General features: G+C 39.0%; 1 protein-coding gene across 14 annotated transcripts in view; it reads right to left on the bottom strand.

Moving 5' to 3' along the window:
- The window catches only part of HDAC9 (histone deacetylase 9), a 496,147-nt gene that overhangs the window by 293,962 nt on the left and 188,028 nt on the right, over positions 1 to 14,157 (bottom strand). The window contains exon 1 of one of the 14 annotated variants that reach the window (XM_075492943.1): positions 757 to 776. The exons of the other annotated variants lie outside the window; for them this stretch is intronic. The gene's annotated coding sequence lies outside the window, so the exon portion shown is untranslated. Of the gene's footprint in view, positions 1 to 756; positions 777 to 14,157 lie in introns of those variants that run through there. 14 annotated transcript variants of the gene reach the window in all.

Here is a 14,157-nt window from a genome sequence, read left to right as displayed (position 1 = left end):
GGAGCAACAATGGCCAGAGGGACGTGATTCCTCACTGTAATCAAGATGCTAATACAGAGGCTGTCTCGGAGCTTTCTAGAAATCCACCAAATTCTCAACTATTTCCAGCACCTTTTGCCAGCGAAGACTCAAGAATCTGCCCCATACTTGAGGCTTGGTTCTGCCTTTTGGCGAAGGATCGTATGACTGCTCTTCAACTAGCACGACAGATCGTAGCCAAGGGCAGTGTTTTGGTTTTTTTAAACTTCTCACAATTGTGTTACTGGAGAAAAGATTCACAATAACAAAGTACTGTGACACTCCTGTGATGTTTGGATACTCGATGGCACCTGGGAGGTCTGTGGCTCAAGTCTCCTCCATCATCCAAATCCTTTGCTTCCTCCATGTGCCAAATGACCTGGTCCTGCTGAGTTAGGATCTGTCCTGAGACAGACAGAGACTGCAGCAGCTGACAACGGGGTTTTCCCTACAGGATCCTCAAGTTAGCACCTATCACCACTAAACACCCCTCTCTCCTTGCCTTCTCTCTTCCCTACCCTCAATTTCCTCCAGGAGCTCTGCTCCCGGGGAAGCGGTGAAGCTCTGCAGACAGCATACACCCAGCTCTGCAAAGGGGCAAGGACACAGGCAATGGCAGCAGAGCGACAGGTAGGGTGTTGCAGTGCAGGACAGAAGATGAACATCACACATACCATTGTACTATTGACAGCTGACAACTTGGTATTGTGAACATTTTTCTCTTGAAAATAAAAATACCTGAATGTTTTGTGGGAAATACGTGGCACTTGGACGGTGCAGGGCAGAAGACGTTTAACAGGAGTGCAAGGGAGATCACCAGTAGAAACAGAAATCTTCTCTAACGCAGAAAAAGCTTTTTATAGACAGAAGTAAATAAAAAAGTGGAATTGCTTACGCCCTTGAGCCAACCAGAACATGACCCTGTTTAGTGATTCAGCGCCTCAAAATAATCATCTCGTATTACAGGGAAACACTGGAGGAATAAGTTAAAAACAGGTCAGAACATGGAAAATGCTGGAGTGTAGGATCCTGGTATTAGGTACCCATACGTGTTTATAACTTCTTATATATGCAGCTGCATTTTTAAAGATAGCATTCACAGTGCTAATTGACTTCAAATACTTCAGTAACTAAATAAAAGCAAACTATTTTCACGAGCAGAAAATGTACATTCAGATATTTAGCTGCAAGCGTTCTTAATTTTGGCATACGTATTTTAAACTGACAGACACATAAACTATCCTATGTTAGCTAATTCACAGGTCATAATAACTACAGCATTGTGCTTTATATTTTAGATTATATATACAAATTATATCAAAATATTTTACTTATGAAGTCAGCCACCCCAAAGGTAGGGCTTTTACAACCTGAATTCTTCCGACTTGCTTCGATGTATTATGGGCCTACTTTGGTACACGCTTAGCTGTGTGTAAATCCATCCTTTTTCAACACAATATATAAGCACATGCTCGAATTCTATTGATTGCAATAGAATTTATACACCTATTTAAACACTTTGCTGAGTCAGCCCAGCCTTCAACTGCATGATCACATGAGTTCAAATAGCTCCTTCAGAGTCCCACAGGGGAAGGATAAAGGGTTCATGCCTGAAGAAAATCTGGGGTTTATTTTTAAAGCTATGGATGTTATAAGGTGACATTTTCAAACAGGAACATGAGGTTTTTTGTTTTGTTTTTACAAATGCATTTCCTAAACTTGGAGAACTTTAATGACACTGAAGGTAAGAGTAAACTGTTGAAACGATTTAGCGCTGCTGAGGTGACTCTAAAAGCAATCAGCAACTTTACAGAAAATGTAAGGCATGTTAGTAGCACTAAGATCTCATTAGTGGGGTTTCACAATGTGTTTCTCTTATGTGCCTTCTGAGTTGCTAAAAACAAATAAATATAAGGAAATCAAATCTGGAAACCGCATTACTGCAACATTAAGACTGAGAAATTAAGCACTCAAATTATAAAGAGGTAATATTTCTACTGCATTATTAACTCTGCAACATTATAATTAAGTAGCACTTTTCTTACTTTCCTTGTTAAGTAAAAACAGTATATTAGTGTTTGGTTTTAGCATATCCCATTTCTCACTCACATTATTCTGCAGCATAGCCTTCATTAATATTAATATCTTAGTTTCAACTTTTGCAGTTTTCTTACTTGTAAATTAATTCTTGCATAGATTCTTCTGCCATATTGCTCAATTGTATCATATAAACATTACATACAAAGTGAAATAAAGAGATGTTCTCTAGCTTCTAGTCATATGATAAATGAGGATACCGCAGTCTTACAGGTGTCCCATTCAACCTTCCTTCAGCACCTTTTTCATTTGGCAAGTATTCTGTGAAAAAGCATCGAGTAATAACATGCATCAATATCCAACAATGCATAAACAAGTGGGAGCTAAATTGAGGTTGAATGGGTAATATTAAATCTGGCCTATTTCAGTACTCAAGTTTTGAGTTCCAATCTCTGCAGCCTAAAGAGCTCCTAACTATTTTTTGTATATCTAATCACCAGGATTAAAAAAGAAAAAAATTAACTATTGTATAGAACAGATGTTTCTGTAGCCACAGTTCATTAGATACCATTAGTACCATGTGAAACCCAAACAGCCAGCATAAATTACTACAGCTTATGCTAGAGGATTAACTAGGTTAACGAACGGCAGAAGACTATTACCACAGAGAAGCAGATGGTTTGGGAGCAGAAAGAAATCAGGGGAGATGCTCCAGCGGCCTGGTTCTGCTCCCTCCTGGAAGTAAGGGACCATATTCCAAACCCCTGGGGGAGTAAAAATGAAGCACTTAATCCACGTGCTTTGCTTGGAAAGATACAGCACAGGAATGTCTCTGATTAGTTTTCTGTGTAGCAAGCCTTTGGCGTTGCCCATGCAGGAATACATGTTGCTTTTTCTTTGCAGTGCTGTGAACCCACAGGATAGGCATTTTTCAAATGAGGAGAAAACTGCGATTCTATACGTGCTTAAGCTCAATTCAAGCTTCAAAGGAATTTTCTGGGACAAAGAAAGACGTATCTGTAGCTTTAGGGGATTTTGTGACAAACAATGGGAGAATAAAACTTCACAAAGTTTTGAGGATAAGGAGCATTACGCTAGATAAATGTATGGGTCTCTACCATCCCTCATGTAACAATACAGAGAACCTCGCATCTTTCTCATGCAAATTAGCTCAGGGTTTTTGGAACTAGCTGATGACTTATCACTTCTTTCTCCTCTTAAAATAGGCCTTTCCGTTCACATAAATAAATCTACTAGAAATTAAGTCCTAGATTCAGGACAGCACCTCCATAACACAGACTTGATTATAAGCACGAGGCTTAAGTTAAGCATATGCTTAAGGGCTTCATAAATTCAAAGGTACTTTCCTGAACCACAAAGCTCAAATAATTTAAAAAAACAGAGAAAGCTATCAAATAAATAAATAATATTTAGGTTAGGAAATACATAAACAATTCAATTATTCTGCTGACACTGTTATTTATCAGGTTGGAACTAAAATCTCCACATTTGGAGGCAAGGCCGAGGTAAATTGCATACAAACAATACAAGCCAGGTAGCCAAAAGCAATGTCAGATATTGACAAATAAATGCGTCAGACCAGCAAAGCACTTTGCCCCTTTTATGCCATTAATGAGGCAAGTAGAGATATGAGCAATATGAGATTTACCGCGTCTTCCATGGTTATGCCCAGCTTCCTTAGACAGACATCAGTGCGTATGTGCACTGTGTCTGCCATGTCTAGCTCCATCAGAGGCACCTGGATGGACATACATAAAGGAACCCTAAACATAACCTATGATAGCTTGCAATACATTACCTGTGACAACTTGCAATACGTTCAGTGTACTTCAGGCATTTCAAGCTTGTTGCACATCTACTGAGCAGATAATCTGCACCTCCATACAGCATTTTGCACAGGATTTCCTGACGCTGGGTAGTCTGGCAGGTCAGATCAACCGACCTGGACACTGAGAGTTCCTGGATGACAGACTACTAAGTCCCTATGGCTGGAGAACCAAGAGAAACACCATCTCTAGCTTGTAATATATCCCTGGGTTTAAGTGCTTTTTTGGATTTAAGCCAAGAAATGTAGCTTGCTGTCTGGAGAACTGCATTGTGAAAACCAATGGCTATGCAAAGGATTTAGGATCACAGCAGAAGACAGCCAACTAAATATGACCTCCTAGGATTACACCGGGACCAAAAAGGCTAATAAAATCCTTGGATATATAAACAAGGTTATACTGAGTAACAGTAGTGAGGTGATACGCATATACCAAAGAGAATATTCTTGGGATACTGTAACTTGTTCCAGTATAGATACCTGAAAAAGAACGCTGAAAAACTGAGGATGGATAGACATGCCACAGGCATAAAACAGGTTTGGAAAACCATTGGAAATTGGAAACTCAAAGATCTGAGATACTAATTTTACTGAAGAAGTTCAGGGGTGGCTTGGCACTGCATATATATACACAGGGCAAGATGTCCAGTGGTGTAGTAAAATGCTCTTTATTTTAAGAAACAAGGCTTTAAGAAAAATCCATTGATTAGAAAAATTCAAGCCAGAAGTAGGCACACATTTTAAACACGTTTTAACCACTGCAGCAACTTACAAATGAGCTTTACATCAATAGTGGCTGTGTCTCTGGAAAGAAAGCTCTAACACTTCTATAGGGCAAACTTAGGGCAGGTTTTGTAGTAGGACTCCAAGTAAGACAGGTCAGACCTGGTGATCATGGGAGTACCTGCAAAGCTACTAAGAACTAGTAAGAATTATTGCTTAACTGATAGGAATAATAAGAACAACATAGAAAAATTATTCCTACATCAGAAATAGTTTTCTTATTTTAAATCACCCTCTCCTGAAAAGTAGAGGTGTGTTTTTTATTTTTTTTTAATCCAAAATATGTTTATTTTCCTATGAGATTTGATAACTTTTACAAAAGTAGCACAATGGCGTGCACTGTAAACACCCTCGGAAAAAAGTCTTTGTGAAAAAAAAAAAACAAACCCAACAAAAAAACCCCCACCACAAAGTGTTTGCTTTGTTTTGCTATTCAAAACTGCCCTTTTAAGTCAAATAATTACACCTCAAAAGCAGGGTCTTTCTAAATCCAGGCTCGGATTCATGGAGGGACGAGGTGGCTTTACATAACATGCTACAACCACACTGTAAAGCTATAGTAGATTTATAGTAGATGGATACCCATGTAGATTGGGACAACAATTGCTCTGTCAAATTTTGAAGCAAGTAAGATGTTTTCTTAAATATCAAACAACATATATAGTTAGAGAACTGCCACTACAAGCCATTGGAAGCTTGGCCAAGAAAAAGTATTTTACATAAAGCACTAAAAAGGGCCTTCTTTAATGTGTGGGCCAAAGAATGGACCTGAGATGCCAGGCCACATGCTGGGCTGTGGGCACAGGCCAGTCTCTCCTGCTGCGCTGCCTGCTGGGATCTCCTTCCTCTCCCAGCTCCTCCACTGCTCACTGGAGAGCATTCAAGCACATGGAGAAACAGCGTTACATGCACAAACATGCCTCTGAGAGCAGTAACAAATTGACCGCCACTGTGCTATGAAAAGGTCACATCTCATGCCGGTCAATAATGTTGTTATGAAACCACATGAAACCCTCCTGGTTAGGTGGACCAGGACAGCAGCGAAGTTCAGTCCCAGTCCTCTCCTGTTTTTTTCAAAATGTTTCAGTGAACCCAGATCCAGTTCTCATCTAACTTTCTTCCTTGTCTTGAACTCTGATAAGGAAGAGATCTGCAAACCAAAATGTTACCGATACACCAGCTTGGGAGCTGTTTTTACTGTGCCAGTGAATTTGGGGCAATGCTAAAAGGATGAAACTGACTTCAGTGGGTGAACTGTAATTATTTGCCTGACTTCAGTAGGACCAGGATTTCTCCTGAGGAGCAATATGATCTCAATTTTCCTTGTGGAAGCAATAAATTTATAGACTTCAAAAGAGAAAAAAAAATCAAAATACAATTGAAAGCAAGGTTTCATAATTCTGAAAGGAAAATTACAACATTTCAACTGAATATAACCTCTCCCTTTAGCTAAGTAAACCACCTTGAAAATCTTAATGAAGCTACTTATTGTAACTGAAAATATCTTTATAATATACTATGATACTGCCAAGATGTGTCACAAACTTGACTTTTGTAAATACAGGCATTCAACTGGTAGTCCTAAGGCCAGAATCAGCCCCAAGAAGGCTTTTATCCATACTTCAAGCTCATTTAGCCAAATCATGCAACCTTCAGTTTGCTAGGCAGTCTGTCCCACAGAAGGGATGAAACAAATGGAGAGGGAGGCTACAGCAAGTGCCCAGCAAAGTCACACCTCAGGAAGCAGATGTGGGCAGCTGCAGCTGCTGCTTCCACACCTCCCTCATCTGCCCCATCTCTGGTTCTCAGTAGCAAGAGGCAAGTGCTCAAGCTCTCCAGGACAAAGGGGCAAGGCTGGTCCCAAGCTCCACAGTTTTCTGGAAGAACTATTTACAAAAAAACTGCCAAATTGTTCTGAGCCTCAAACCACTATGCAATGGCTAAAAAAAATCCACAGGACAGAACTGATAATTTGCATCGAAAGCATGGGGAACCAGGAAGAACATACATTGAATCCATGTTCGGACAACACTCCCATTCTAATCAACTCTAATCAGGTATATCTATATCTTGCAAAGAGTCTTGGAGGGGAAAGATCTTATATTCATTTCAATTCAAATTGCTGCTGGGAAAGGGCAGTTCAAAAATGAATTAATAAATGAAAAGTAACTTGCAAATGCTGGAATCCCAATGCCACAAGCAGAGATGACAGAGTATTTGAGATGAGCTTCAGCTTCTGAGCAGTCAAAATGTAGGATCAAACTTGGGCTCAGGGCCTGTTCTAAAAATAGCATAGCTCTATGGCAGTCATCTACGCACTTCATATTCTGTCGATGTGTAGTCAAGAGAACAGGATGGCAGGATAGGTGATAATGGCAGGAAAACAAAACCTTTCAGTCAACAAATGAAAGGTTCTGTATCATCACAAGTCAGGTCTCATGTAAGTCATCAGTCATGGATGGACTGGCCTGTGTATGTTACGACTGCATTTCATTTTCAGCCCTTTCCCCTGCTCATTAAAGCAGTTGCCAATGAAATAAACTTCTAAGAACATTTCCCTGAGGTTTGGAATATATTTTTTCATTTTAAATCTGAAATTAATGCAATTAGAGTGTTATTGTTAGTCTACGAAAAATTGAGTGTGTTTTCAGCAGCCCACAAAATAATGCTGTACACAGGCTAAGTGGCAGTTTTGGCTAAAAGTAACCAGTGACAAAAGCTAGACTGTTCAAGGTAGAAGGTATCACCCGTGGACTGTGTCCGCAGGAATGAATAAATAAATCACAAACTAGATTATCTTAAGCCTTAATTGTATTCTCCATCTCCTCTCCTTAGCTCTGCCAGAATTCCAGCGAAAAAGAAAAGCTAAAAAGGTGGAGACAGAAAACTTGGACGGATAAAAAGTGTACATATGGTTCGCAAATGGTTTATTTGCCATTACTAAGGAAGCTTTCCATGTCTCAGAAGACAAAGATAACTAAAGCTATGAGTCTGGTTTTGTGTTATCTGATAAAGGGGTGCAGCAAAATTGGGCACCGCCTTAACTAAAAATAGATGTACTGTAATAATAAGGTTGAAAAAAACTCACGTAAGTAAATTACCAATGTGATGAAACAGGCATAAGTTTGGTCAAGCTTTATTTTTCTCTTTCTAATTGCCAGTAAGAATGCTTCTAAAAATAGCATCCTCATGCTTTACAATATTAATTTGCTTACCATTCTAAACAAATGCTTGTCTCCATTTTTTGATTATACACAAATGTGACAACCTTACATTTAAGGAGTAACACAGCAGTACTTGAAGTAACAAAGCAGAGCTGGTTTTATTTAGACAACTTCAAAGAAAATGCTACTGTAAGCTATGTAATCACGGCATTCTCTTTCGATCACTATTTACAGGCATACAAAGTGTATTTCTGTTAGAGACCTTATACATATAAGTATCATGTGCGTGTATACAAAAATATAAACAGATAAACAACGCACATTCAGCTACTGGTGTCACACAGCTCAATTAAAATACTAAAGTGCACATACATTGATGTAAACAAAAAAATAAAGCTGAAAGGTACATAAGCAAGAGTCTAGCTTAAAACATGTGATGATCGAGTATCTTATTGACTTGGGGCCTAAATCATTACATTCACTTTTGTTCATTTAGTGTCCTCTCAGATGCAGAAGAAAGCCTCCAGCAATTCAGAGCGGCAGTAAGCTATTCTGGGACCCATCAGAAAATGAATGAGTTGAGAAGTTGAGCAACTAACTATATTTGCAAGGGAAATCTCCAAGGCATACCTACCAACAAGAATTTCAGGCTAGAAATACACTAGGATGGTTGCCAACAGAAATATTTCATCAGTCAGTCTTTTACAGTACTGTGGCTCCCATCTCGTTTTTTGCCAAGTTATTTAGCACTGCAGACACCAGCAACCAACAAGTTTGGTAACTGCTTTCATTTCTCACACTCTTTTTCTGGCACTCAGCTGTTTTGTGATATGTCGTCTTCTGATCCAAGGACCATAAGCTTGTCACAGGATGCTAAGGGGGTTTGTGTGTACTGTTGCAGTGCGAGGAGAGAAAGAAGGTATAGAGATGGTCAGTAGACCTTTAGTGGCTACCTATCCCCTACAGAGTGACCTGCAGCTGTGGAGGACTGAACTGAATGATCATGGTAACATCTTTAGCCATTTCTTCTCAAGTGGCATTGGGAAATACTGTGTTTCTAGGTAGTGCGTGAATCTGAGGACAGCCATTTCTCCAGCACAAATGCTCTTATTTAGGACATGTGTCCTAAATAATACCATGTCCTAAATAAGACCGTGTGTACTAAACAACACATTTATGGAACATCTAAATCAAACCGACGCCGCTGCACTGCTGATCAGTAGAATGATGTTTGCCTGGATAGGGCACAGAGGCTTCACTGGCAACACCATGTTAAGGAGTTCCCGATGTGCTCCCGCTCCTCTCCTGTCCTTGTCCAGCATGGCAAGGTTTTATGTGTATTTATTTATTCATTCATTCTAAAGGAAATCAGATCATTTTTCCAATGCAGCTCAAAAAGCACAAGGAACAAAAGCAAGACCCCAAAAGCACAAGCAAGAAAAGCAAGAACTTTTTATCATCATGAGGTCCTCTGCCTCATCAAGCCACAAGCACAGTGACAGGAGTTCAAAGTACTCCTGACAGTGCTCTCCTACCCCAGAGCTCTATTCACCAGTGGCATGACAGGTATGCAAGTGGGCTTGCATCTGGAAGAGATCAATATCACAGAAAATCTATACAGCCAAGCCAATGTAATCAACATAACTGACTACCCAAACTAGCCAACATCATTTAAAGATATGCACAAAGTCAACAACAGATGTATTTTGAATGCTAAGGGAAAAAAAAAGTCTTAGAACTCCATAAACAAAGTTTTTTTTAAAAACTCAAGTTTCTAACAATTTGTACGCATGATGGTATAGATCTAAATTGTACCAATTAAATAAACAGTTAAGGTCTCCTTTGAAAAGGAGAACAGTATTCTTCAATTAGTTTCTATACAGTACAAACTTTGCATTTTCTGATGATGCAGAAAATGGAATATTGGGTTAAATAACTTGTACAAGGCTTTGGCTGATGCCTTTACTTTTCATAAAAATTCAGACTAAATTTAGGCTACCTTAAGACTTAGAGTAGCTGACAGACTATGTTCCCTCCACGTCTTTCAGTGTTCATGTGCAAAACTCCCCCACCAGTGCGTAATTTTCCTGTCCTAGAGGAGGCAGCAATTGGAGCGTGCCATTTGTGCAATGAGAGGGCAAAGGGACGTTCCCAATTCCGCTGGCGTCACAGGAGAGGCTGATAAACAATCCATATCATTTAGCCACCCCATTTGATAAGCTTTACATTTATTTTTATCGTCTGCGCAAGTGAAAAACGATACACAGTAAAGCTTGTTATATGTTATTCTGCTCAACACACAGACGAAGAGAACTAATTTTGCCTATTGTTAGAATTAATAATACAGTTTTCAAATTTTCATTTTGGAGACAAGATATGATAATAGCCTATCCAATCTGAAAGAGGATTGAATCCTTGTCTTCTTGGGAAGTACAGCGTCATTACATGATTTCACATACAACAGAGCAAACCATCCTGAGCACGTCTCGTGCCACTCACTGTCATGTGGAGCCAATAATCTATTTCTGACTCGCACGGACGGCCTGTTCCCATATTTGACAAAGGTAACATTCGTCCCTCTACCTGAAGCAATGTAATTCTTCACTGGCAGAAAGTGAGACCTGCAGCAGCCTTAGTCTGGCAGTACCAAGAAGGAAATCTGCATTTCATTCACATACAGAAAGGAAATACCTGCTAATCCCTGCTAGATACACACAAAACCCTAGTGGACTTCTTTTGTTTGATTTTTTTTTTTTTCCTTATAGGTTTCTACTTTTCCTGTGGTAAAACTGAAACAGATCATGCGAAGTTTTTTACATCTATGTATTCATCATAAATTTCTTAAAAGTGCCTGTGAGGGTTGGTTAATGAATGTTTAAAAAAAAAAAAAAAAACCAAAACTCCAGATGGTCTAGTTGGTTGTTAGGGCACTCAGGATTTAGCACACTCGAGCTGAAGTCGCTGATCACTGATTTCCAGTGATCAGAGACCCCATAACACTCTGTGTTCCAGGTCCCCATCTGTCAAATGGGAATAAAAAGCAGTATATTTCACATTACTATTTAGAGGACAAGTGCTTTAAGGGTGCTCAAACATTGTGGAAGTGGAGAACATACACTTTCTTTAGGCCAAAATACTTCTGCCAAACTACTTCTACAGCGCACAGTCAGTTAGGAACTAGTAATCTGCGTCCTTCCACAGGGAATGGGCAACGCTCTGATTACTATCCAAGACTGTCAATGCTTTTTAAAGCCTGTATTATTTCAGATAGCGGATTATTACCAAAATAAAATTGCATGTGATTTCCCCAAGCCACAAGAGTAGCTGGTTTTTCCTCAAAAGTTAGAGACAAGCACAAAAAGTCTATGCTTTCTTTCATAGTTCAAAAGCTTTTTGTTTTTGTGTTCCCTTAACTTGTCCTTCTCTTCAGAACATTTTATGTAGTTCTGTAAACAGAACATTGCCACTTGCAAAAAAACACGGGTAAAAAAAATGTCTTATGTCTCTCTCTAGGTTCCCAGGCTTACAACTTAGAGATACTTCCATTCACAAGGGGAAACAAGACAGCTTAGCAACAGTTGTGGCAAGCAGTGAACCTCATTCATGTAGACACTAAATGCTTGATGTTAAAGAAAAAACCTGTCTACTTTACCTCAAGATAATGCATTAAATAAAACCCTAAAAACCAAACACACGCCTTTGGGCAAACATTTCCGTCCTTGACTCTGTTGTACCTTGATGAATTAATGAGATCAACTGAAGGACTTCTTTCCCCATTCAGCTGAAGCTGTGGTCATACACACCTGCTCCCTTTATTTCATCTCCAGCACAGACCTGGCACAGTCAGTTAGTTTTCCATCTATTTTTGGCATGAGAATATTTGAACAATGATTGACCACGATAAACTGCCTCTGCTCTAGTCAACGTTAAACTAGCCAGTCCTCTTTATACCCTTCCCATGAGTCTGGAAACCTCACCTGCAAATAGGGGTAAATATTTCTGTAGGATTTTCCTTTTTAAACTGACCAGAAGAACAGTCTTTGTATTGTTGTGGGGCTTGTGTTTATAAATGTCATTCTTTCCTTCTTTGTTTACTACTCCCACCGAAAAGGATGGTGTTTTCCAAGAGAAAATTAGTAACTGATGACCATTTCTTCTCCGTCTTTCCTTTCTTGCTGTTAGTCTCTCTTCAGTTATTGCAGACACTTGACTGTCTTTCCTGCTTTCCTCCTTTAACTCCATCTTTCATTCACTACTGAAATGTTGACTCCCTCCACGCTTACTAAAATCACTTACTAAATCACTAATCACTCACTTACTAAATCTCAGACAAAACACACTTCTGAGGTTTCTCCCATGCTAGTCTCTTGTTTGTGAAGAAGTTTCCAAATACCTGGCTATTCTTCCACCAGTTGGCTTAAAACTCTCCTCCTTAGGTCAATACAAGGAATTGAGCTCCTTTGCTCAGAAAACCACTGACATTACCAGCCAATATGGTTCTTTTGTTCATATGTGAATAGGTATGGAGATTATAGATAAAGCCAAGATACTTCCATCCAGGCTGAAAAAATTATTTGGAAGAGGCCTCATTGTTGTGATGATGATCATAAAGTGCCCCCCTCCATTAGATAAAAGAAGAGGTTGTGGCTTCATACTGTAATTGTACTACCATTGCCATTGCTACTTTCCTGTTCTTCCAGGGGCTTGGAGACCCTCCACAGACTCACTGACAGCCTGCTTCTGCAAGAAAAGCTCTTCCACTGACCTGCTACCAGATAAGAAAACACCCTGCAATCATTAGAAGTCATACTTATTCCAAACACATTAATTCAGACTTCATTTCACAGGGTTTTAACTGCTATAATCTCTGCTGAATGTTGAACTCAAAAAGCAGATGCAAAGCACTCCTCAAAGAACAGCTTACGCCAAACATTTATCAGGTCTCCCATTCTTTTTGTGCATAAATAAATGCCTCTCTCTTCTACTGTTTTCTCTCTTGTATTTGCTTTCTATAGTTTCTACAAAGAGTGCTCCACAATCTCTCCTCGCAGAAGCTTCTGATCACTAATTCTCTGTTTTAATCTTCTTCTGTCTATATTTATCACTATATTTCACAACTTAGTCTCTTACTCTTTGATCCTTTAACAGACATCATACCCTGCAATTTCTTTATTCTTATTAACAGCCTGAACATTCTTCATCAAATACAATTCAGAATGTGTTCCTTACCACTTGTTTTCTTACTGTACTTGCAAACTTTCATCTTTCCTCTGTCTTTAGAGATGCTGCAGAAATTGTTTTCTCAACTACTGAAATTCTTTCTTTGAGTTCTCAAATAGAAAACTTCAAACACAGCCAATTTTGTCACGTCTTATTTCATTTTTTTTGAGAGGACAACAGTGGTTATAGCATTCAGAAATCATCCCACATCATGTTTTAAGTTTCACTGCTGCTAACATTGTGTCTCTTTCCTCCTGGAAATGTCTAGTTATTTAAAAGCCAACGAAGAGGAGAGACCTCTCCTGTTTTGCCACCTATTCAAATAACAGAGGCAACTCTTGACTTCAATATTTTCATGTTATAAATTGGTGCAGTACCAATGAATAGACAAGTGAAAGGGGAAGCATCCAAAAAGTGTAATTTCCTTTTGATTATAAATACTCATCATATCAAAACTGATGTAAAGACATTGACAACATACTATGAGGCTTGTATACTTAATATTCATCATTTGTAATCATCTCTCCAGATCCAGTTTTATCCTTTGTTATATGGAAAACAGAGAGTTATAAAGCCCTATTTTTGGCTAATGTGAAACAAAGGTAGGCTTTTTATTCCATGAGAGAAAAGACTGTTTTCCCACAGTGCACAGAAAGGGAGTTGCATCCTGAATAGAAAAGGAGGAGGAGTGGGGAGGTGTTGCAGAAGAGGGATAGTTACTATGCAACTTGGAAGCTTGCTAGAAAAACAAACACAGAAAAATGGCAATTTGGGAAAAACCACACTGTTTATCAGTCTGAGACTGACCAAGGTACAATGACTTAAAAGCATAGATTCAATGTCACCAAACAGGATGAGCTTGCAAAGCATACAGCAAGCTTTGCGAATATGTCTAGGATCTATTTAAAAGAGTAAATTAGATATGTCCAAATTTCTAGTATTTCTTCAGCTCTCTATGGATACTTTCCTATGCCTGGGTTAAAACATTTTCAAGGCAAGCAAATAAACCTGGCATACAGTAACACTGTTCATTTAGCCAGTTCAGCATATCTTCTGATTATCACCAGGATAGCGTCTGCAAATTCACTA

This window comes from Mycteria americana, chromosome 2 (genome assembly GCF_035582795.1).
Source record: "Mycteria americana isolate JAX WOST 10 ecotype Jacksonville Zoo and Gardens chromosome 2, USCA_MyAme_1.0, whole genome shotgun sequence".
Lineage (NCBI taxonomy): Eukaryota > Metazoa > Chordata > Aves > Ciconiiformes > Ciconiidae > Mycteria > Mycteria americana.
This window is presented reverse-complemented; position numbering and strand designations above follow the sequence as displayed.